A 24181-nucleotide genomic window follows, 5' to 3' on the forward strand; every position below is an offset into this window, starting at 1 on the left:
ACTCCCTCCCCTTCGAGACGACCCCTCCAGCCATGCCACCGCAGCACCACCGTATCTCGGGGGATCATTTGAATCTTCTCCACGAGGAAGTTTCGGCCCTCTTGGCCAAGGGGGCCGTCGAGCGCGTTCCGAGCCCAGAAGTAGGTCGTGGTTGTTATTCCCACTACTTTATGGTTCCCAAGAAGGGCAAAGGGGGCCTACGCCCTATCTTGGACCTCCGGAACGTCAATGCCTTCCTCCGAATGGAAAGATTCAAGATGTTAACTTTGGCTCAGGTTCTAGCTGCCCTAGACCCTGGAGACTGGATGGTAGCGTTGGACTTGCAGGACGCATATTTCCACATCCCCGTCCTGCCGGCCCACCGGCGTTACCTGCGGTTCACGGTGGGCCAAGAGCACTTTCAGTTTACCGTGCTCCCCTTCGGCCTCACCAGTGCCCCTCGGGTGTTCACGAAAGTGATGGCGGTGGTCGCAGCTCATCTGCGCAGATCAGGGGTTCCAGTCTTCCCCTATCTCGACGACTGGTTGTTGAAGGCGGGCTCGCCCCAGACAGTCGTCTCCCACCTCCATACTACGGCGGATCTCCTGCATTTGCTGGGATTTTCCATCAACGTGCCGAAGTCACACCTGAGTCCCTCTCAGAAGCTCCTCTTCATCGGAGCGGTTCTCGATTCGGCGCAGTTCCGGGTCCATCCACCGGAACAGCGGGTCCGGGATATACAGGCCCTGATTCCCATCTTTCGGCCTCTATCCTGGGTTTCGGTCAGGCTAGTGTTGCGGCTTCTGGGGCTGATGGCCTCCTGCATCCTACTAGTGCATCACGCCAGGCGGCGCATGCGGGCTCTGCAGTGGGACCTGAAGTTTCAGTGGGCCCAGCATCACGGCAACCTGTCCGACCATGTCTTGATCTCGGAGGGCACTGCACAGCAGTTGCAGTGGTGGCTCACGGACCGCGATTGGGTCAAGGGCAAGAGCCTCTCCCTTCCCCAACCAGAGCATGTCGTAGTGACGGATGCGTCCCTCCTGGGATGGGGTGGCCATATGGGAGAGGCGGAGATCAGAGGCCTCTGGTCTCCGGCGGAGTCTCGTCTCCACATCAACCTGTTGGAGTTGAGAGCGATCCGACTTGCACTGAAAGCCTTCCTTCCCTCTGTCAGGGGAAGTGTCGTGCAGGTGTTCACGGACAACACCACCGCCATGTGGTATTGCAACAAACAGGGCGGGGTGGGGTCGTGGACCCTTTGTCAGGAGGCTCTGCGCCTCTGGACGTGGCTGGAACACCAGGGCGTCACCCTAGTGGTTCAACATCTGGCGGGCTCTCTGAACGCCAGAGCGGACGAACTCAGCCGCCGGTGCATGATGGATCACGAATGGCGTCTGAACTCCGAAGTGGCGCAAGGTCTCTTTCAGCAGTGGGGAGAGCCTTGGTTAGATCTATTCGCCACCGAAGAGAACGCGCAATGTCAGCAGTTCTGCGCGTTGGAGTTTCCAAGGCGGCACTCGCTCGGCGATGCTTTTCGTCACGAGTGGAGTTGCGGTCGGTTGTACGCCTTTCCGCCTATACCACTTCTGCCCAGAGTGCTGAAGAAGATCAGGCACGACCGGGCCCAAGTCATCTTGGTGGCTCCGGATTGGGCACGAAGGTACTGGTATCCCGAGCTACTCAGTATGTTGACCGATCCTCCGATACGTCTGCCCCTTCGGGAGGATCTTCTGTCGCAGCAGCAGGGGACGGTCCTCCACCCGAACCTGTCCAGCCTCCACCTCCATGCGTGGAGATTGTGCGGCGGCAGTTGATGCCATTTGACTTGCCTCCTGAAGTCTGTGATATCATTCTGGCAGCCAGGCGTCCCTCCACAAAGACGGTATACGCCTGCCGGTGGAACAAATTTGTGGCATGGTGCACAGCAAAGGCTGTGGATCCCCTTTCCGCCCCTCTTTCTGAGGTTCTACTGTTTCTTCTTTCTTTGGCCCGCCAGGGCTCTGCCCTGGGCACCCTGAAAGGTTATCTTGCTGCCATCTCTGCCTTCTTGCGGCTTCCTGATCAGCCTTCTCTTTTCAAGTCCCCTGTAGTTACACACTTTCTAAAGGGCATTACTCACACGTTCCCTCCTGTCCCTTTTGTAATGCCTCAGTGGGACTTGAATCTTGTTCTCACATTTCTAATGTGCGCTCCCTTTGAGCCTCTTCATAATTGTCCTCTTCGTCTGCTGACGCTTAAGACTGCTTTTCTGGTAGCCATCACCTCGGCTAGACGGGTGAGTGAGCTCCAGGCTTTATCTTCAAAGCCTCCTTTTCTCTCTGTTCATCCGGACAAGGTTGTCCTTCGGCCTCGTCCCTCCTTTCTTCCGAAAGTGGTGACTCCATTTCATCTTGGGCAGTCTGTCACCTTGCCCACCTTCTTTCCGCCTCCGCATCCTTCCAAAGAGGAAGAGAGGCTCCACCGTCTGGACCCAAAACGTGCGCTCTCCTTTTATTTGGACCGCACAAAGCAGTTCCGGGTAGACGACCAGCTTTTCGTTGGATACGTGGGTGCTAAGAAGGGGAAAGCTGTGCACAAACGGACCATCTCTCGGTGGGTCGTTTTGTGCATCAAAATTTGTTACTCCTTGGCAAAAAAGGACCCTCCTGTTGGGCTGCGCGCCCATTCTACTCGGGCCACAGCGGCTACTACTGTTTTGGGACGGGGTGTCCCTTTGCAGGACATCTGTCAGGCGGCGACGTGGGCTTCACTACACACGTTTGCCTGACATTATTGCCTTGACAGCCAAGTCCGGAGGGATGGCTTCTTTGGCCGTTCTGTCCTCCAGGACTTTCTGGTGTGATCTTGGTTCGCAGACCCACCACCGGGGATGGTATTGCTTGGGTATCTATTCTAAGGTGAGGAATCTAACTAACGTGTTTCTTTCAGATGAACAAGTTACTTACCTTCGGTAACGATGTATCTGTAAGAAACATTAGTTAGTTAGATTCCTCACCGACCCACCCATCCTCCCCGTTCTGCGAACTGACATCTAGGGTTAAGGTTATCCTTTTCAGGCCCCTAGATTTTATTTTTGGCACCAGTGTCGGTCTTTGCATGGCTCTGCGTTCCTGGCGCGGAAAGCTATGTACAAGAACTGACGTCAGCGCGCGAGGGCGGCGTCTAAGTACTCCGACGTCATTCCGGCGCACGGCGCCGACGACTGACGCGGAGCCGCAGACGACGCCTAGCGACACGCAAGGGGTATTGCTGACGAAAAATCTTCCGGACCCAGTCTGACGCCTGGGGCTATTCTAAGGTGAGGAATCTAACTAACTAATGTTTCTTACAGATACATCGTTACCGAAGGTAAGTAACTTGTTCTTCACTGCCCAAACCTAGACACTATGCCCATTCTGAACCAGAAGACACCACACGTTATGATTTAGGCACATATAAACATAACAATGATAATCTATATGATAACGGCAACGTTTTTGATGATTTTCTGGCTGCCGGTGATCTTGACACCTCCCAGATGTTGTCCTCTCCTCACTGGATCCTACTATGGCTACTGAAGAATCCTCCACCTTCTCCACAGTTATCTGGAGGGCTGCTGAGCCACATTGCCTTGTTCCTCCGACACAAGAAGTCAGGACTACTCTCCTGCACAATCCACTCAGGAGCCTCTTCTCCATTTTAACAATGCTTTAACTAATGTTCTAATGGGTACCTAGTGAAAACCAGGATTTTGCCCTCCTGTCAATATGGAAAGGAACAAAGTGGGGAGTAGAGAGGTACCACTCACAGGAGTGGTGTAGGTGGATACTTCCTCCCATTCATAAGTTCATAAACATGGTGATCCACCCACAGATAGGTATGATATGTCAGAAACTCCCACAGAGGACATGTATCCTGTCAATACACAGGTAGCGAGGCAGCATTGACCTGCTCCCGGAGATTTGGACTTCTTATCAAAACATTAAACTCCAAAGAGTCTTGTCGTCCAGGCATCTGCAGCCGTTTGAACCCCAATGCATTCCCTACCAACCATACCTGAAAGGAAATCAAGAATGATGGAAACATTCATAAAACTGATGTTCTTCTCACCAGACCAGTGATCAAGTCGGTGAATACCACATGCATTATTAGACAGAGTGGTGGACATTTTGTCAATGATCTCACTTGAGCCATGTCAAACCTTGCGTAGTCTGATCTTAGATGGATAAATTGTGACAAAATATACCCTGGACACTACTGATTGTCTGGATAGGGCAGTCAGCACCAGAGTGATGCTTACATACCATGTCTGAATTCACTACACAGGCTCTTCAGCTGATGTCCAACTATCTCTTATGGACATGCCTTTCAACGGCTCTAGGCTGCTTGGAGTGAAGGCAGAATTTGCTGTTGAGAGATGAGTAAAACCACTATTAGCTCTCAGAGCTGTGCTCCGCCAGCCCTGTTGCTCTCCTAACTGACGGGCTCCTTTTGAGGCTTCGGTAGGGGCTACCAACAAAGACACTGACAATTCTCCTCGGCTGCAACAAGCCTCTAAATGCTTTCGAGGTCTAGGTCTGTGATCAGGCTGCCAGCATCCAGTTCGCCAGGGGCAACAAGCTACTCAAACACCACCCACCTCCCCCACAAAAACAAATCTGATAGAGACTACTAGCCACAGATTCCTTCACGTAGAATTATCCCCAGGCGTGAGACTGGATCCGGAAAACTTTTTTGCCCAGCATCCCTGCGCACCGGGGGGACGTCATCACACGACTTCGCCCAGGCAATGACGTCAGCGAGGTCACATAAGTCCCACCCGGCGCGCCTACATCAGTTTTTTTCCTAAATCCGTGTGCAAGCCGAATCCGGTTTGTGCTCTGGGCCTATTTAGGCCTTTTCCCTTATGCTATTGCGTGTGTGGGAACAGTGTGCAAATGCCTTCGGGCTTTAAAATTTGCACATCGTGTGGCCGCCTCATGTTGGCGATGGATCCTCACCCCATATGTATGTGGTGTTTGGGGGAGCACCACGACTCCACTGATTGTGAGGCATGCCAGCAGATGAAGCTGAAATCCCGGCGGGAATGCTGGATGACACTCACTTTCGGCTCGTGTCCCCAGATCGGCGTCGTCATCTCGCCCGGCCCAGCGGAGGGTTCTCGGACCCGCTGCTTCCCTGGCCGACTTAGATCTTCCCCCAGGTCGCAAGAGCGCCGCTCACCTCTTGGTAAGTGTCGCAGTTTGTCCCCGAGGGTCGGGGTTCCTGCCTGTCAGGGTCGTGGGCTCTCTGCGGGCGGTGCGGCCCCGCGTGTCGTCCCCTTATCCGCTGTTTCCCGACGTGGGGGCGACCACGCTGGCTTCTTATCCTCCTCCTTCCCCTCCTGGGACGTCAGCGGATCCCTTGCAGTGTGCGGGGCCCTACGCGGCATCGACGGCGGCTCTGGCCACGGCGCCGACTGGTTCGGAGGATGTGGTGCCGTTGGGGTGCAGCCCTTCGGGGGTCCCTTCTTTGGACCACGGCGCCTCTGCTTCGCCGCAAACTCCCACGGGAGTCCGTTTGAGGTCGCCGGGGCTCAAGTCGCACCCCCGAGCCCCTCTCGGTCCTCGGGACAGGCGGCGGCCTTGTCCGAGGCGGAGGTGACGCCGCTACGGTGCCGGTGGCTGCTGGCCCTGGCGGCGCCGCAGGGGTCGGCAGAGGGCCCGTCTCGCTATGTCACGATTCGCGGCTGTCGGGGGACTCCTAGTCTCTCCCCGGGCCCTTCTCGTCCCTCCACGTAGGCGGCTGCCTTGTCGGAGGTCAGGTCGACACCACCCCGGATCTGGCCCAGCTCCGGTCTCCTGTGTCGTGTGCTGTGTCGGAGGTTGTCCCGGCGTCTCCTCCGGCGCCGGTCGAAGACTGTGTCCTGCCTCAGGTTGCGGACTCTTCGGCGCCGGACTCGTTCCGGATGCCTCCTCTTCTCCAGAGGTTCGGCGGTTGCTGATGTCATCCTCTCTGGAGACAGGCTGCCGTGTTGTGGCTTTTTCCCTGACGTCGTCTAAAGGTGGCTCCTCGCCGTCTCCACAACCGCGGTCTTTGCCGGAGGAGCCGGAGGTCCCCCACTCCTCGGTCCCTCTTCCTTCCCTCCGGCCTTGGCCCTTCCTTCCTCCGGTTAGCTTGGGGGATGGCCGCCTTCGCTTGCAGCCGTCACCTAATGAGGAGCTGCTTTCCCCTCCGCAGAGCCCTACGGTGGCAGGTGCGGCTTTCGCCCGCGCTGTTCCATGGCTGTGGGTATTTTGCGCATGGGTGATCCAGCTACCCATTTCCCCGCAGATCATCTTCTGGAGGTTCTCCATCAAGGCTCTTTCTGCACCGCCACCATCCAGCACCACGTGATCCAGTGTGCGTTTCTCTTCACCCTTTTACCAGTGGCCCCCTTTTGCAGTCTGCCTTTTCTGCTTTGCCGCTACTGTTGTCTCCTCCATCACGGGAGACCCGCTGGCTGGACTCCTGGGGGCGCAATATGTTTGCCTCGACCAGTGCGGCTCTGCGGGCCCTTAACACACTGTGTGTTTTGGCTAGGGCCACTTTATGCTTGTGGGACTCGGCGGAATCCCTTATGTCTGCCGCTTCTCAGGAGGGCGCCTGCGTGGATTTCAGACATCATGTCTTGGATGGTCGGGAGATGGCGGCATTTATCCTTCGCTCCACTCTGGACATCTCGGAGGTGCTGGGTTGTGGCATGGCTTCTTCGGTTGCCCTGCATCGCCATGCCTGGCTTCGGGACAGTGTGTTCCCGGAGAATGTTCGTGAACGGCTGGTGGACCTTCCCTTCGATGGTGCTCTTTTGTTCCATTCCCCTGCGGACTCAGCCATCCAGAGGTTCTTGCGGGACTTCACCCTCTTCCTCCCACTCCTTCTCCTCCTCAGTGACCTGCGTGTTGATCTGGTTCTTGGAGCTGTTCTTCCGTTGGGGCGGGTCGCCCCGGTTGTCTGTTCTGTGTGCTTCATGGCCACTCGAGTCCTCCTTGTTGAGGCTGTGGTTCTGTTGGCTGCCGGCCATCCCTTTTTGACTGTTTTTTCTTTGTTTTTTTTTTACACCATGCTGGGCCTGAGATTGGGCCTTCTGCGTCTACCCTCTGCTTGATAGGCCTCCTGCGGGGTTTTTTGCCGCAGGTCTTTTTTGTTGTCCTCTGCTGCGGAAGTTTCCTCCTAAGATGTTCCCATGTCTTGGGATATGACATGCCCTATGTGGGGCAGGTTTGGCTGTTATTTAGCCCTGGTATTTGCTAGGGAGTTGTGGTCGCCTGTGTGCTTCTGCTCTTCATGGCGTTATGGTATGTTGCGGATGCAACCTTCTTCTTCGCCTTTTTGCTTTGAGTGTTTAGTTCTGTGGTGTGTCTGGCGGAGCTTGCCAGTGCCACCCTCTTGTTCTTTCTGCACCATTGTGCCTTCTTGGGGCTTTAGTGGGACTGTCATCCTGCCTTCTCCGCTGCTTCCAGTGGGCCTTGTACTCGGTTCTCTTCTGCCTTTGGGGGGGGGGGGGGGGGGTGGTTCCTTGCTTCTGGATCCTCTTGCGGGTGCAGTTTGTCCCTGCGGGCGTTGGACGATTCTTCCTGGGTGACCTTTAGTTCCCCTTTTCGGCTTCCGCCTGCTTGTTGCTGCCGGTGCCATCCTGTCTAGGATTGCCTTTGGTCTGCCTCTTCTCCTTGGAGTCTCTAGGTTGCTCTTCTCCTTCGGTGCTCCTTTCCTTGCCTTGGCCCTGGGCGGAGGTTTTGTTGCCTCACGTGGGCGTGGGGTGTTTGATCTCTTTGTGCCTTGCCTTGTTTCCTCTGCTGAGTTAGGACAGGCTGTCCTCTTCTTTTCCCTTTGCCTGGGGGACGGGGCTCCTCGTCCTTTTTTTGGACTCGGCCCCCGTGCGGTCCTCTGTTATGCCCAGGTGGGTTGGGTCCTCTTGCAGACCCTCCTTCCCCTTGGGTATGGATAGGGTATCTATTCTACGTGAAGGAATCTGCGACTAGTAGTCTCTATCAGATGTACGAGTTACTTACCTTCTGTAACGATGTATCTGGTAGAGGCGATTCAAGCCGCAGATTCCTTCACGGCCCGCTCTTCCTCCCCGTTCTGCGAGGGCCTGTGATTTGGTCTTTTGCACTCGCTTCCCTGGGGGTGGCTGTGTCTTCTATGAGTACAGGCTGTCCCTTTTTCCTCCCTGTTGTCACATGGGAGGATAGGTTTGCTGGTACTTCTGGCTCTTTGCGATCCTTGAGGTTGGGGTCTTTTGGCTGTGCCTCTGCCTTTGTTCCTGATGGGGGTTGTCACACTCTGGGATAGGGATGTCTTGGAATTTTGTCATTCCCTGTGTGTCCCCCGACTGGATCCCCTTCCTTGTCTTTGGTTGGGGTTGTAGTCTTGTTGCATGCTATCATGACATTTTTACACGTGTCCCTTTTCTCCGGGGGAGGGGGGCTGTCTCTGTATTGGCAGGGTTGCTGCTCTGTTTATTCTTTCTCTGCCATTGGGTACTGCGGTGCCGGGCACTGCTCTTTATGGTGGTGTTCCTCACCATTCCTTTTTCTGCTGTTTTGCACACTGTTCTTCTACTCTCAGTTTTGTCTGCTGATTCTGCGTTGTGGCGCGGGAAAGTTCTCCGAATAAAACTGACGTAAGCGCGCCGTGGTGGGACTTGTGACCTCACTGACGTCGCGTACACTGATGACGCCTGGGCGGAGTCGCGTGATGCTGTCCCCTCGGTGCGCAGGGATGCTGGGCAAAACTGTTTTCCAGATCCAGTCTCACGCCTGGGGATAATTCTACGTGAAGGAATCTGCGTCTAGAATAGTTTCTACCAGATACATCGTTACCGAAGGTATGTAACTGGTACTTTAGTCTTTATCCCTGCAAGGCCTTTTCTGAGGCAGTGGTTAAAGGTTACCTTTCAGCCTTCTTGGCTCTACCCGACCAGCCATCCCTATTCAAGTCACCTGTTATGCTTTTTCTGAAGGGTCTCTTACCACAACCTTTGTAATGCCGCAGTGTGACATTAGTTTGGTGCTCCCTTACCTAATATGTACTCCCTTCAAACCATTGCATAGTTTTCCTCTTTAACTACTTCACATCACAACAGCATTTCTCATCCCCATAACATTGGGTTGACGAGTGAGTGAACTCCAAGTGTTGTCAGTGATTCCGTCATACACTTTCTCCTTTCCAAATAAATTGGTCTCCTGAACAAAAGCGGAATTCCTGCCCAAGTTAGTCAAGCCTTTCCACATAGAGCAATCCATCACCTTGCCAGCTTTCTTTGCTAGACCCCATTCATCCAAAGGGGTAAAATGGCTTAATCGCCTCGACCCTAAGATGGCACTTAGCTTCTACGTGGACCATACCAAGGATTACTGACAAGACAACCAACTTTTCAAAGGGTTCTTGAGCGCTAAGAAAGGCAAAGCAGTGCAAACACTACCCATCTCCAGATTAATTAAGATTTGCTAGCCGAGAAGCAGTCCCCAGAAGGCTTGCATGCTACTTGCACCAGAGTGAAGACTGCTATCTCTGCGATGGCACTCATAGTTCCAACTCCATTGGCGACATGGGTGTCTCAACACATGTTCACAAATCATTATCTGGATAGCAAGCACCAGTGGAATTAGGCATTTTGTCTGATCCTGTCTACAGGGATTGAGCTATTCCACAGACCCACCACCGGGGAAGGTATGCTTCATTGGTATCTATTCACAAGGTGAGTAATTTGCGATTAGAACTCTCTACCAGAAGAACAAGTTACTTATCTTTGGGAGCACCTTTTCTGGTAGAGAGACTACCTAAACAGATTCCTCACCGACCCACCACCCACCCTCAACTTCTGATGAATGGACTTATCTGAAAGAAACACGCGAGGGCGTCTAAGTACTCCAACGTCATCCCGGCGTTCACGACGCCGACGACAGACGCGGAGCTGCAGATGACATCTAGCGACGTGCAAGGGTATTGCTGACGAACAATCTTTCCGGATCCAGCCTGACGCCTAGGGATATTCTAAGGTGAGGTATCTAACTAACTAATGTTTCTTACAGATATATCGTTACCGAAGGTAAGTAACTTGTTCGTATAGTTCATTAACAAGATCGCAGTCTTAAAGTCAGCACACTGCCATATTCTGATTTCAAGGGCTCCACTTTGTTGGCACGGGTGGAGTTTGGAAAGAAAGTGACGTCAGTGCGTTGAGGTGGTGCTGGACTTGATCTGAAGCCACACTATTCCTCTTGTCGACGCATGAGGGAATTGATACAAACATTTCCGTGTTCGTTCTTGCGCCTGGAAACATTCATAAGGTGCGAAATCTGCTGTTGGATAGACTCTACCAGAAAAGGCATTACCAAAGCAAAGTAACGTGTTCTACAGTTACCTTTATTTCTTAGTCCCCAAGAAGGACTGATTTTTAAGACCCATACTTAATCTTCACCTTCAGAACTTGCATTCAAGATGCTGTCCCTGAGTGAAGTCATCCTGGCCCTGAATCTTGTAGACTGGTCGGCTTCCCTGAATGTTAAAGTTGTTTTATTTTTTTGTATTCCAATGTGTTTCACTCACTGATGTCACCTGAGGTTCGGGGGAGGGGGAGGAATCAATTCATAGTTCTACTGGTTACACAGTGATGACCACTTCATACTTCCTAACAAAGTGCTGACTTTTGTGGCAGCTTCACTGCGACTGACAGGAGTCCAGATATTTCCATCTTTGGACGTCCGATTTATTGAAAGTGCCCAGTTCTGGTAAAGGAACCTCTTAAATGACAATGATGCTACTTGTGATTTATCATCAACACCCACTCTTTCATACGGCACTGGCCACAACTAAGATATGTATCTTACGACAATGGAGGTTGCCAACTACGAGTAGAGAAATAAGACTTCCCCTGGGTGAACAAAATCACATCAACAATTCCACTCAATAACACACTATACTCATAAAGCATACACTCTTATGTTCCATCAATCTGCGAAGAACTATGTCGAGATATATACCCCAAATCGAGATGTAGCGTTTGACATTATTTTATTTTTTATTAAAAAAACTGTTCTCCAGGGTAATAATAAAATCTTGATACATAAACAACAATCAATAAAATTCATACATGGTATGCAATACGACACGTAACACAATACACACTACTTCTAAAATCCAGTGAAAAAACTGCAAAAAATCAAATAAACAATGAATTAAAAACAATTATACTAGAGGACCCTTTTTGCACAGTTGTACATGAGCTGTTGCGTAGGCTGATCCAACGTATAACATCAGATTAAAAGCACTATTAGGATAATTATTTATTCCTTCCCAGGATTCCTTGTAGTTGGATTCAAGTGGACTGGCGTTGACGCGTTTCGGTAGTATGTGCATACATTTAAAACCACCTTCTTCAGGACACAGAAAAAAAGGGATTTATTTCTCCTTGGAATAAGTGAGGTTTATACATCTATACAAAAAACGGGAAACATACAAGGGAAAACAGGAACACTGGGGATTTTCAATTTATCAAATGCATCTACTCTTAGCGTGCTCCTCCCACTGCCCAAAGAAAATCATTTTTTACATTCTCCTGATGTTAACGTGGTATATGTTACTGTTGTATTGTAAAATTACACTACATCTCCATTTAAGAAAAGGTAATGAACCCTCCTATTTATTTTGTACTAGAAAAGGATAATAATCTCCCACATTCACACTTCACTTGCACTCCGTTTGTATTCCTACAGACAGTAAACTCACCACTCTAGCTGTGGTAAACCACAGCTCCAAACACAGCAGTTTTAATTTCCACTCTTTTCTCCACACCACCGTTGTCCACGAACAGTAAACGTTGTGGTGAAAGCTTCTAGAAATAAGGCATAAACAGAGAAAACAAAGAAGTTCTAATTTTTATTTCTACTCTCTGACTTATATGTATGCCTCTTGGGGGGGATTAAAAAGTCTTACCTCCCGGTGTGAATCACCTATATATATATGAGGTAGATATATCCTCTTGGTCTTTAGTGCAATTATTTGGTCTCTCCTTAGTATTGCCAGCTCCTGAATACAGGACAATCTTTAGTGTGACAATATCCGCCGGGAAGGTGAAATGGCGTAGAGTTGTATAATCATATCCTAAAAGGAAATCAACATACCATAATAGTACTTTCTGTATTAACTGTGGAGGTTTTTATAAATAATCCTCGAAAGCTCTGCCTTTTATATTATATCTTTACAGATCAGAATATGACCATCGCCTTGCATTAAGGCATAAGTATCCTGTTCTTAACCCTTTAATTTGTGGCATCTTGTAGTAATACATGGCTTTAAATGCCCTATTTTGTTCTCTCAATTCTATACAGGATATTAGGGCTACAATGAGGATTGTCATTTTAATGGGGGTCGCCAACTACACCATCACAGGAGGCCTGTTTACTGGCTATGGTGCACACCTCCTCACATGAACGAGTTACTTATAATCTACACGACCTGTTCCTACAGACATGGGCACCCTTTCTGTGCACAGACGAGAACGACAGCGGACACTACACAATGGGAGACTCTGAACACATCCCTCACATTGTCCACACACCTCCACCCCCACTAGGGCCATAACACCCACAGCAGTCACGGCACTAGACAGTGGACCCGCAGAGCGCAACGAACTATCATTCCACGCAACTAGACTACCCCCTCCATACTCGTCCCTGAGCCAGTTCACCCACTCCCGCGCGCACACACACACACACACACACACACACACACACACACACATCCCTCACAGACCATACATGCATGATGTACCCCAATCTCTTTACCTCCCCCATCTTTTGTGTTTCCTCTAGCAATCGGGGCGACTTCTGGCACTCACCCTGTCTCCATATATTTGTCTCCCCCAACCTCCGCTTATCCCTCCGCATGTACCCGCACCACCCCTACACTCCCCATCGCCCCAGCCACCCCCGCAGCATCCCCAGACCCGCTCCATTTCCTTCTCTACCTTCTCTTCCAGCCTCGCCCCTCCTTCCCACCTTACTCCCCCCCCCCCCCCTCTTCCCACCAGAGACCCGCGAAGATCACAGACAATGCCAGATAGTTATGTATATCTGATCCCTCCACCCCTGACCACACCCCACCCCGCGGCCTACACCCAGTCTGATAACAACCCTCGCCCACATCAACTATAGTGGATGAGGCAAAAAGAGGCGGACCTCACTAACAGCACCTCTTACCCCACACACACGTCCCCCAGTGCCCACCCCACACACACGTTCTCGCATCCATGCAACTCTCTACAGACTCAAATGCCCCAGTAATACCCACGCCCAATTGCCCAGCTAGACACAAGCAAATCCCCCAGGCTTCCAATCACCTTCCACCATCTAGGGCACCACCAGAGACACTTTAGCGGTGATACAGGGCTTAAGGAGTCACCCCCAGAAGTACGAGCGCAGGATACCTGGTAACTTATTACCTACAAAGTGATAATGAAACTCCCAGAACACATACCGTTGCGTTCCTGAACATTAACACCACACAGGATAGTATACAATTACATACCAATGGGCACAAATTCAGAGATCACACAGCAGATACCCCTATCCCCCTCCTCCTCTCCCACCTCTTCTCTCATAATTTCAATATCCTAGTACTGGGATACATTCGGCTATTGTGTCAGTTAGAAGGATGATGACTCATGTCGTATATTCTTATCATTCATTAATAAATAAATACTACTCAAAAAAAATATCAACACCCAGAAGTTCCACCTCTCTCCTACACAGAGGCTCACATTCAGAGGAGCAGTATCGGACACAACCTCCATGAAGCCCTTTCTTCCACATTCCCATTGGGGCGCGGGGTCAAGACTGATTTGCATATGGCTGGGTCCAAACTGGAATGTCATGGTGAGCAAAAAAACGATGGATTTAGGCCCAGATCTCTGTACTGGGGTGAATGTATGAAATTGTTCTGCATTCTCCCCATGAATTGTTCTTTTCGCATTTGTGAACCCGAGTGGGACGGGTATGCCCAGACGTGGGTCCCGTGCTCTACATACCACTGGAGTCAAGCTATCCTGGCTGATGATGGCTGAAAGCCCGAAACCCGTCCTAGGCTGCGTGTTTCCAGTCCATGAAGGACCTGGCCTGGCAGTTCAGGCTGGACTGTTCCCATTGGCACAGGGTCAAGACTGATTTGCATATGGATGGGTTCAAACTGGAATGGCATGGTGAGCAAAAAAACGATGGATTTAGGCCCAGATCTCTGTACTGGCCTGAATGTATGACATTGTTCTGCATTCTGTCCATCAATTGTTCTTTTCGCATTCTTCCACAGATGCTCAGGAGTTGATTTTGAAATTTGTGACTTGACATTGAAACACAGTGCTGCAGGTTTTACATCTGCTTGGCCTTGTACATCCTGCTGGTGTCACACACCCATTGGCTTATAACAACCCTTCAGTTGTGCTTGGGTCACATTGCCTCCCGTATCTCTCCCAATCTAATCATCTGGATCTACACTGTTGGATGGACCCCTGCAACCTTTTGGACTCTCGTTGCTTCAGACCTCTGCAGGCTCAAGCTCCTATGGTTATGGACATCACCTTGCTGGGCTGAGGTGCCAATCTAGGCAAGATGATTCTGCGGGGCCTTTAGGCCATGATGAGCACATAAATATGTTAGTGCTGTGGGTGGATTGCCTTGCCATAAAGGTATTTCTACATTTTAATTAGAGAGCAACATTCATATTCTGTCAGACAACACTATCACCATTCATTACATCAACAGACCAGGTCCTGTGGGATCGTGGGCCTTAGGTTTGGAAGTGATTTGTCTGTTGAAGTGGGATCACCATATGGTAATTTTCCTACTGGCGGTGGGGATCAGTAAGTGTCCTCAGTTTTGAAAACATAATCTTCCCTCTAAATGGTTCCTTGGTAGATTTCTTTAGGTGCAACTACTGTAAGAATTTCCACTGATACTAATTGTAAGAAAAAACACTTAGCAACTGTGAGAAGTTGGCCTGGCATATGCTGGTCACTAGTTAAAGTGGCCACCTTGCACCAGTACAATTCGACTCTTATGGTAGATAGGTTTAAGACAACCTTTTAAAGAAAGCTATCCTAGTTCAGGCTAAGTCTCTGAGGAATGTAAAGCAGCTTGTTTTACCTTATAATCTCTTGAATTACCAAATAAAAGGACACCGCACAGGTATATATATAAAATATATATGTATTTATTTCTAGACACACTCTCTAGAAGTCAGGAACAAATGCACAAATCAATGTTTCACAACAAATTAAGCACTTACATGGCTGGGGCCCTAGGGGCGTACCAGATCATATACTAAAAAAGAGGTATAAGAAGAACGACTTGAGAAGGGGGGCCTCACTAATCTACCCAAGGCAGGTAAGTAAAGGACCCACGGGAGACGCATGCAGTGTGAGAACACCGCCGCGGATCCCAATAGACTTCAATGGAGCAAGTCGCGGGTGACATTTTAAAGTTTTAGGATACTTCGGGAGAGTCTACAAGCAAGTCACTTACAGGGTAAGTAGTTCTAGAGCCAACACACACAGGAGCACCGGAGTGCATGAGTTACCTCACCCAGGGAAGCCGGGTGCATAGGTGTCTTTTGGTGTTGGGTCGCGGCGTCGATTTCAATGGGAGCCAAAGAAGACTTGCTGCTTGTGAAGACAGGAGAAGTGTCCGGTGGAATCCAAGGATGGATTCAGAAGAAAGAAGACCTGAAAGCAGAGGAGACAGTGTTCAAAGTCACTTGCCAGTGACCCGGGCCCAGGAAGATGGATACCCACAGTCATCGGGTGATTTCAGGTGATCACGGGTGTCTTGACTCTTCAGCCACGAGGTCCAGGAGGCGTCGACGACAACCAGGAGCTGGATTCAGCGTGTCCCACGAAGTCTGCAGCTTACTGAGGTGTCAGCAACCGGATTGGAGCCAACAAGCCTTGGCAACAGCAAATCTCATGGAAAGTGAAGAAAGTCAGCGGTGCAGACCAGCAAGGTCTGAGGGACTCACCCAGCAAGGGTAAGTCAGGGCAGGCCTGGAGAAACCAGGGGAGCCCTTTTGTTCTGTAGAAAAGTCTTCAGTGGACCCACAAGCCAACTGGCAAGGGATCGCGAAGATGCCTCGAGAGGATTCACTTCACAGGAGCCCACGGTCACTCGGGACGAGTTAGGCCTCTGATCTTCGGTGGAAATCCTGCTGGAGGCTTGGACCATACGTGGTCCAATGCACAAGTTCGTAGAACGTCGTGAAGGGATTGCACTCGAAAATGGTGCACGGTACCCGGGTATTGCTGTTTCTCGTCACTCGTGGGGTTCACTCGCCTCAGCTTTGCTGGGGACTCAAGATGGCCGTCGAGGTCAGGAAATCCATTTCCGGGGCTGCAGGGACTTTGGACTCCACCGGGAGCGAGAAAGTTTGCGACCGTTGAGTAAAGTTTTGGTGCCTGCCAAGCAGGGGAGTCACTCCTTGACTCCAAGGGAGATTCTTCCATCTTCCAAAGGTAGTGGAACGTCGAAGGACCAGGATTCTTCTTGTAAAGCGTCATCCAGGGGTTATCTAACTTGCAATGGCAAGGTTTCCTATCTTGTACTGAAGATAGGGGAAGGACTAGCTCTATGACCACTCCTCTGGGAGGGTCAGGGCAGGGGGTGGTTACACCCACTTCCCTTTGTCCTGTTTCGCGCCAGAGCAGGGACAGGTAGCCCCTGAACCGGTTTGAGCTGGCATATGCACAGAGGAGCCTACTGCTCCCCCAGTGCAGGACTTCAAAGCACTCTAGGAGTGCACCCACCCAGCCCCAATACACTAAATCCTGTCTGGAAGGTGGTGACACCTCCCTGTGACAGAATGCCTATTGTTGGGCCTCCTCCACTGCGAGTTTCGGTCAGCAGCAGGAGGGCAGCCCAGTGTCTGTGCTGGTGGCATCCATTTTGTGATTCCAGGGCTCTTCAGGATTCTCCCATGGTTCCGCAGTAGGTACAGGTCTATCCCTCTAGAAGGGTGGGATCATACTCCCACACCAGTTACTGGTGTGGGGGTATTATTCCAAAGCATTTGACACCAAACATGACCTGTTTTGATGTAGCCATCCCAGAGTTAGCATTTACCGCGAGGTTATAATGCACTTAAGAGTATATGGTTTAACCGCATCCACAAACAGCTACAGAGAATAGACTGAGAGCTGCAGAGGGGCCCTGCTCAGGCAGAGGCACCCGCTCACATGGAAACCAAGCACCCTGTCCTCAGGATTGATAGGGCCTGCCTAAGGGGTGACTGATAGGTTTATATGTGTGTGTAAGGTGAGATATAGGGAACCTATATCTCAGTGAGGAGTGCTAACACTACCTCACCCAGGCTGCAGTAGCAGGCCTGTGGTGTCAGATTTAGTCTGCTTCCCAGGGGTGGCATAATACATGCTTCAAACCCTGGTAGGCCTGTGAAGTACCTATGCCCTTTGTACCTAAGGTACCATATACTAGGGGCTCATAAGGTACCACATAATCCAATCACTAGTGCATCTAATATGCACTCCAAGCTGTTTAGAGAGAACAGAGAGTCTGGGACCCTGATTAGCAGGGTCCCAGCCAGACTATAGCCAGAAACTAGTGTTAACATCAGAAAAAAAGTGGGGGCAACATAAGTGCAGATCCTACTCTCCTACAGGAACCTATTAGACTAGTGGACCTTCAGGATACCTAAAAGGATATAAATACAGTCAGATGTATATTTTATCTCTAAAACATTAATTCGTTCAAAATGATTGCAAATTAATTCTCAATAGTTACATTTTATACACAATAATCTAAAAATAGAACCATTTTCTAAATCCACGTCTCTAGTTTGGAATTTCTAAATATAATGTTCTTTCATACTCCCACATTCATACCATATCTAGCATTTCCATAATGATTAATAAATCCACAGATGATATATAAAAAACGTAATTTGTGCCTATGGTTACATTAATGATTTGTGTTTTTCTTCGCCAAACCTTTTATACACTGTATTACGTTCCATAATATACATTTCTCACTAATAGAAATAGAAATGAATAGAGTCTATGCCACAGAGATAGTTATATTGTTTGAAATAGCCAAGTGGGGTCAGAACATCAGATGTATTTTGCGTCACTAGAGAAACAAATACATCCTTCACATGGCTGAAGAATCGTGTCCTACGCGCGTTTTGGCTGTGAGCCTTCGTCAGGAAGCCATGAAATCATGAATAACTAGAATGCATTGAAAAACATCTGGGTGACGTATAATAAGTCCCACTAAAACTACAATTTAAAATAAGTGGGTGTTAAGCTGAAAAAGTGTGTCACAGGAGAAAGATAAGTCCTTAAAAGCTTCAGATGAGAGTAAAGCCAGTATATCTGAAAGAGACACGTAGTGATAAATCCCTTACCATAGAATTAGCCCCAGGCGTCAGACTGGATCCGGAAAGTTTTCGTCAGCAGTACCCCTGCGGATCGAAAGGTGGCGTAGTACGGCTTCGCGTCTGTCATTGGCGTTGTGGTTGCCGAGATGACTTTGCGGCAGCTACTTAGACGCCGCCCTTGCACGCTGATATCAGGTCTTTATTTTTCCGCGCTAGCAAGCGCAGATCCAGAGAGAGCGGTACCCCCAGTCATTTGTTGACTGAGTTTTTTGAGGCTTTTTGAGTCGATCGACGCCTGGTGCCGTAGGGATGCCTAGCTTCAAGTCTTGCAGGGACTGTCATCGTATGATGTCGGTGACGGACCCGCACCACATGTGTCTCTACTGCCTGGGGCACGACCACGACCCCAAGTCGTGCCCCGACTGGCGGGCCATGGCACCGAAGACTTTGCGGGAGCGGTCCCGAAAGTTGCTTGAAGTCCGGCAGTCCGCTCCACGCCGCTAAGGGTCCCCGTTCCGTAGGAGATCGAGGGACCGGTGGCGGAGCCATCATCATCGTTAGTCTGGATCGATGTCTTCGTACTCAGGGTCAGGTAAGACGAAGCATCACAACAAGTCGAAGAAGCGTCATCGCTCACCGACTTCCCCTCGTGCAACGCGGCTGAGGGTGCGGGTGGTGCCTCCCCCGCGGCTCTGGTGGAGCCTACGGTGTCGCCGGCTGCCTGCCTGCCCTTCCCAGGTCCGTCGGCGACTCCGGCCCAGCTGCAGGAATTTCTCGCAGCCATGACCCGCCTCTTTGGGCTGTCGGACCCCGTCTGCGCGCCTTTGTGCCCCGCGGGCCCGACTGGGGGTCCTCACTCTTTACTGTCGGCTGCTCCGGCTCCTACATTGCTGTCGGCTTTAACCCCCGCACCCCAGGGCCAGGATCCAGCCCTGGATCCCGGTCGACGCCGGTTGGCCTCATGACACCTCCTACGAAGTCGAAGCCACCACCTCCGACGCGCCCGTGGCACCGGACGACGTCGTCCACGGTCTCCGCTCCGATGTGGACACTGAGCCGGTAAGGCGTCGCGCAACGCTGATTCCGACGCCGATGGGGTATTTCTATCCCTATGTCCAGCCTCCCTATTTTAGGCCTGTTAATCAGCCTTCGGAGGACTGGGAGGGGTCTGAGGACCCTCTCGCAGCTCATTGTCAGTATGACCCAGACTGGGCTGAGTAACTGTGGGATGCCAGTGGTCTGGACACCTCTCCTGACCATGGCATGCTCACTTCTCCTACCGTTGCTACGGACAAGGGGGCAAGTTATGCAGTGGTGTTGCGTAGGACGGCCGAGACCCTCCAACTCCCTACAGTGGCTTTCAGGACTAACCTCCTGACAGAAGTACTTCAGCCGGCGGCTACCTCTGCTGAACCTCTGCTGCCTTTTAATGAGGCACTTTCTGACGTTCTTTTGGGCACCTGATCCAGGCCCAACACAGGGGCTCCTGTGGACAGGAATGTGGCCCCACACCATTGCCCGGCCCCAGGTGACCCCCTTTTCCTCTCCCAGCACCCCACCCCTGATAGCTTGGTTGTCCAAGCATCCACATCCCAGAGCGCCGTCCCTACCGCACCCCCGGATAGGGAATCCAACAGACTGGAACAGTTTGGGAAGAAGATTTCTGTGAACACCGCATGCCTCTTGGGCCGTTTTTACAACTCTGTGTGGGATACGGTGGCGCAGGTGCTGCCTCAGTGTCTGGAGGAGGCCCGGACAGTGCTCTCTCAGGCTATTGCTGAAGGGAGAGATGCAGCCAATTCGATGTGGCCTTGACACCACCGACTCGCTGGGCTGAGTGATTTCCACGATAGTGGCGCTCCGTCGCCACGCCTGGCTGAGGACTGCTGGCTTCTCGGGGATGTCCAGAACGCTCTCATGGACATGCCCTTTGCCTTTTTGGTAACCAGGCAGATAGTGCGTTTGAGCGTTTTAAGGACTCACGGGCTACGGCCAAGTCCTTGGGCCTTTCAGCCACTCGTCGTCCTCCGCCTTCTGCCTTTCACTCCTTTTGTGGCCACTGGCCTTCACAGCAACAGTCCCAGCACGGCCGCAGACGTGGGACCCGCCGAGGTGGTTCAGGGGGCCAGCGGGCAGGACAGTCCACCTCCACCCCGGCCACCACTGCCTCCAAACCTTCCTAGTCCATTTTTTCAGACCCATCAAATGCTAGTGGGCGGCAGGATTCACCATCACCTCCCCCACTGGCGCACCATCACTATGGACAGGTGGGTTTTACAAATAGTCCGAAGGGGCTACTCCCTCCCCTTCGAGACTACCTCTCCAGCCATGCCACCTCAGTACCACCACATGTCGGGGGATCACTTGGCATTTCTTCAACAGGAAGTTGTGGCCCTCTTGGCCAAGGGGGTTATCGAGCGCGTTCCTGTGCCAGAAGTATGTTGTGGGTGTTATTCCCACTACTTTCTGGTGTCCAAGAAGGACAAAGGCCTGCGTCCTATCTTAGACCTTTGGAACGTCAATCGCTTCCTCCGGAAGGAGAAGTTCAAGATGTTAACTCTGGCTCAGGTCTTGTCTGCCCTTGACCCTGGAGACTGGATGGTAGTGTTGGATCTGCAGGACTCCTATTTCCATATTCCCGTCCTGCCGGCCCTCCCTCGTTACCTGCGGGTTACGATAGGCCACGAGCACTTTCACTATACCGTGCTCCCCTTTGGCCTTACCAGCGCCCCTGTGGTGGTCACAAAAGTGATGGCGGTGGTCGCAGCTCATCTGCGCATGTCAGGGGTTCCATTCCAGTCCTCCCCTATTTCGACGACTGGCTGTTGAAGGCGGGATCGCCCCTTGCAGTCGTCTCCCACCTCCAGACTACGGCCGACCTCCTGCATTTGCTGGGGTTCTCCATCAATGTGCCGAAGTCGCACCTTATTCCCTCTCAGAAGCTCCTCTTCATCGGAGCGGTTCTGGATACGACGCTCTTTCGGGTCTATCCTCCCGAACGGTGAGTCTATGATATTCATGCTCGGATTGCGATCTTTCGGCCTCTAACCTGGGTTTGTCAGGCTGACCCTGAGGCTGCTGGGCCTCATGGCCTCCTGCATCCTGCTGGTTGATCATGCCAGATGGCATATGTGGGCTCTGCAGTAGGACCTGAAGTTCCAGTGGGCGCAGCATCAGGGGACCCTGTCCGAGTCCGTGCAAATCTCAGAGGGCACTGCAAGACAGTTGCAGTGGTGGCTCACAAACCGGCATTGGGTCAATGGCAGATCCCTCTCCCTTTCCCAACTGGAGCACACAGTGGTGACGGATGCGTCCCTCCTGGGATGTGGCGGTCAGATGGGAGAGGCGGAGATTAGAGGCCTCTGGTCTCCGGCGGAGTCCTGGCTCCATATTAACCTTCTGGAGCTTTGGGCGATCTGACTTGCACTGAAGGCATTCCTTCTCTCTGTCCGGGGAAGAGTAGTGCTGGAGTTCGCGGACAACACCACTGCCATGTGGTACTGCAACAAACAGGGTGGGGTCGTGGACCCTATGTCAGGAGGTCCTGCGCCTCTGGACATGGCTGGAACATCAGCGCATTTCCCTGGTGGTTCAACACCTGCCAGGTTAATTGAACACCAGCGCGGATGAACTCAGCCGCAGGTGCATGACGCATCACGAATGGTGTCTTCACTCGAATGTGGCGCAAGGTCTCTTTCAAAAGTGGGGAGAGCCTTGGTTAGATCTATTCACCACCGAAGAGAATGGGTAATGTTAACAGTTCTGTGCATTGGAATTTCCAAGGCGGCACTCGCTCGGGGACGCTTTTCTTCGCAAGTGGAGTTGTGGTCTGTTGTACGCTTATCCGCCTATACCAATTCTGCACAGAGTGCTGAAGAAGATCAGGCGCGACTGGGCCCAAGTCATTTTTGTGGCACCGTACTGGGCTCGAAGAGTATTGTATCCCGAGCTACTCAGTATGACCATCGATCCCCCGATCCGACTGCCTCTTCGGGAGGATCTTCTGTCGCAGCAGCAGGGGATGGTCCTCCACGAAACCTATCCAGTCTCCACCTCCTTGCGTGGAGATTGAGCGGCGACAGTTGATTCCTTTTAAGTTGCCTCCTGAAGTTTGTAATGTCATTCTGGCAGCCAGGCGGCCCTCCACTAAGTTGGTATACACCTGCAGGTGGAACACATTTGTGGCATGGTGCACAGCAAAGGCTGTGGATTCCCTTTCTGCCCCTCTTTCAGAAGTCCTTTTGTTATTTCTTTCTTTGGCCCAGCAGGGCTCTGCTCTGGGCACTATCAAGGGCTGCCTTTTTGCTATTTCGGCCTTTCTCAGGCCACCTGATCAGCCCTCTCTTTTCAAGTCCCCTGTTGTAAATAGATTCCTTAAAGGCATTACTCACCTTTTCCCTCCTATTCCTTTTATGATGCCATAGTGGTACTTGAATCTGGTTCTCACATATTTGATGTGCGCTCCCTTTGAGCCTCTTCACAACTGTCCTCTGCGTCTCTTAACTCTAAAGACTTCTTTCCTGGTTGCCATCACAGCCGCTAGGAGAGTGAGTGAGCTCCAGGCTCTTTCTTGTAAACTTCCTTTTCTGTCTGTCCATCCGGACAAGGTTGTGCTCAGAACCCGTCCATCCTTTCTGCCAAAAGTTGTCACTGCTTTTCACATGGGGCAGACCATCACTTTGCCCACCTTCTTTCCGCCTCCGCATCCTTCCAGAGAGGAAGAGAGGCTCCACCGTCTGGACCCAAAACGTGCGCTCTCATTCTACCTGAGCCACACGCAACAGTTCTGGGAGAATGACCCACTATTTGTCGGCTACGTTGGCGCCAAGAAAGGTCGGGCCGTACACAAGCGGACTATCCCCTGATGGGTCGTCTTGTGTGTTAAAGCCTGTTATTCCCTGACAAAGAAGGAGCTTCCATTGGGGCTGTGCGCCCATTCCACCAGGGTGACGGCTGCCACTGCGGCGTTGGGACGTGGTGTCCCCTTACAAGACTTCTGTCAGGCAGCTACGTGGGCCTCGCTGCACCCTTTTTCTAAGCACTATTGCCTGGACAGCCAAGTCTGGAGAGACTGCTTCTTTGGCCGTTCTGTTCTCCGGGACTTCCTGGAGTGATCCTGGTTCGCAGACTCACCACTGGGGTTGGTATTGCTTGGGTATCTGTTTCTAAGGTAAGGACTCCATCACTACGTGTTTCTTTCAGCTGAATAAGAAACTTACCTTCGGTAACGATATATCTGTAAGAAACATTTGTAGTGATAGATTCCTTACCACCCCACCCATCTTCCCCGTTCTGCGATCCGATTTCTAGGTTTAAGGTCATTTCTTTCAGGGCTCTAGTTTCAAGGCACCAGTGGTCAGTATCTTGCATGGTTCTGCGTTCCTGGCGTGGGAAGTCGCGTACAGAACTGTGAGGGAAGCGTCTAAGTAGCTGCCGCAATGTCATCTCGGCGACCGCGACGCCAACAACGGACGTGGAGCCGCACAACGCCACCTTCCGACACGCAGGGGTACTGCTGGCGAAAACTTTCCGAATCCAGTCTGACGCCTTGGGGTAATTCTAAGTAAAGGAATCTATCACTACTAATGTTTCTTACAGATATATCGTTACCGAATGCAAGTAACTTGTTCAACGGTTCCAAGGTCCCAGCTTAGTGTATAGAAGTAGATGAATTATCTGCGAGTCAAACACGGTATCCACAAAATAAGTGTTCCTGATGGTAGGTATCATTGTTCCTGAGGTTTTGTATGTAGAGCCACAATTTCACCTCAGTGTGCTGTTCTGAAACAAAAATGTTAATATTTGAATTCATCGTATA

The 24181-nt window shown here is 51.3% G+C and overlaps 1 protein-coding gene across 1 annotated transcript in view; it reads left to right on the top strand.

The window, feature by feature from the left end:
* Positions 1-24181, top strand: part of MDN1 (midasin AAA ATPase 1) — a 2002810-nt gene that overhangs the window by 1183660 nt on the left and 794969 nt on the right. The gene's annotated exons all lie outside the window — the stretch shown is intronic.

This window comes from Triturus cristatus, chromosome 6 (genome assembly GCF_964204655.1).
Source record: "Triturus cristatus chromosome 6, aTriCri1.1, whole genome shotgun sequence".
Classification (NCBI taxonomy): Eukaryota; Metazoa; Chordata; class Amphibia; order Caudata; family Salamandridae; genus Triturus; species Triturus cristatus.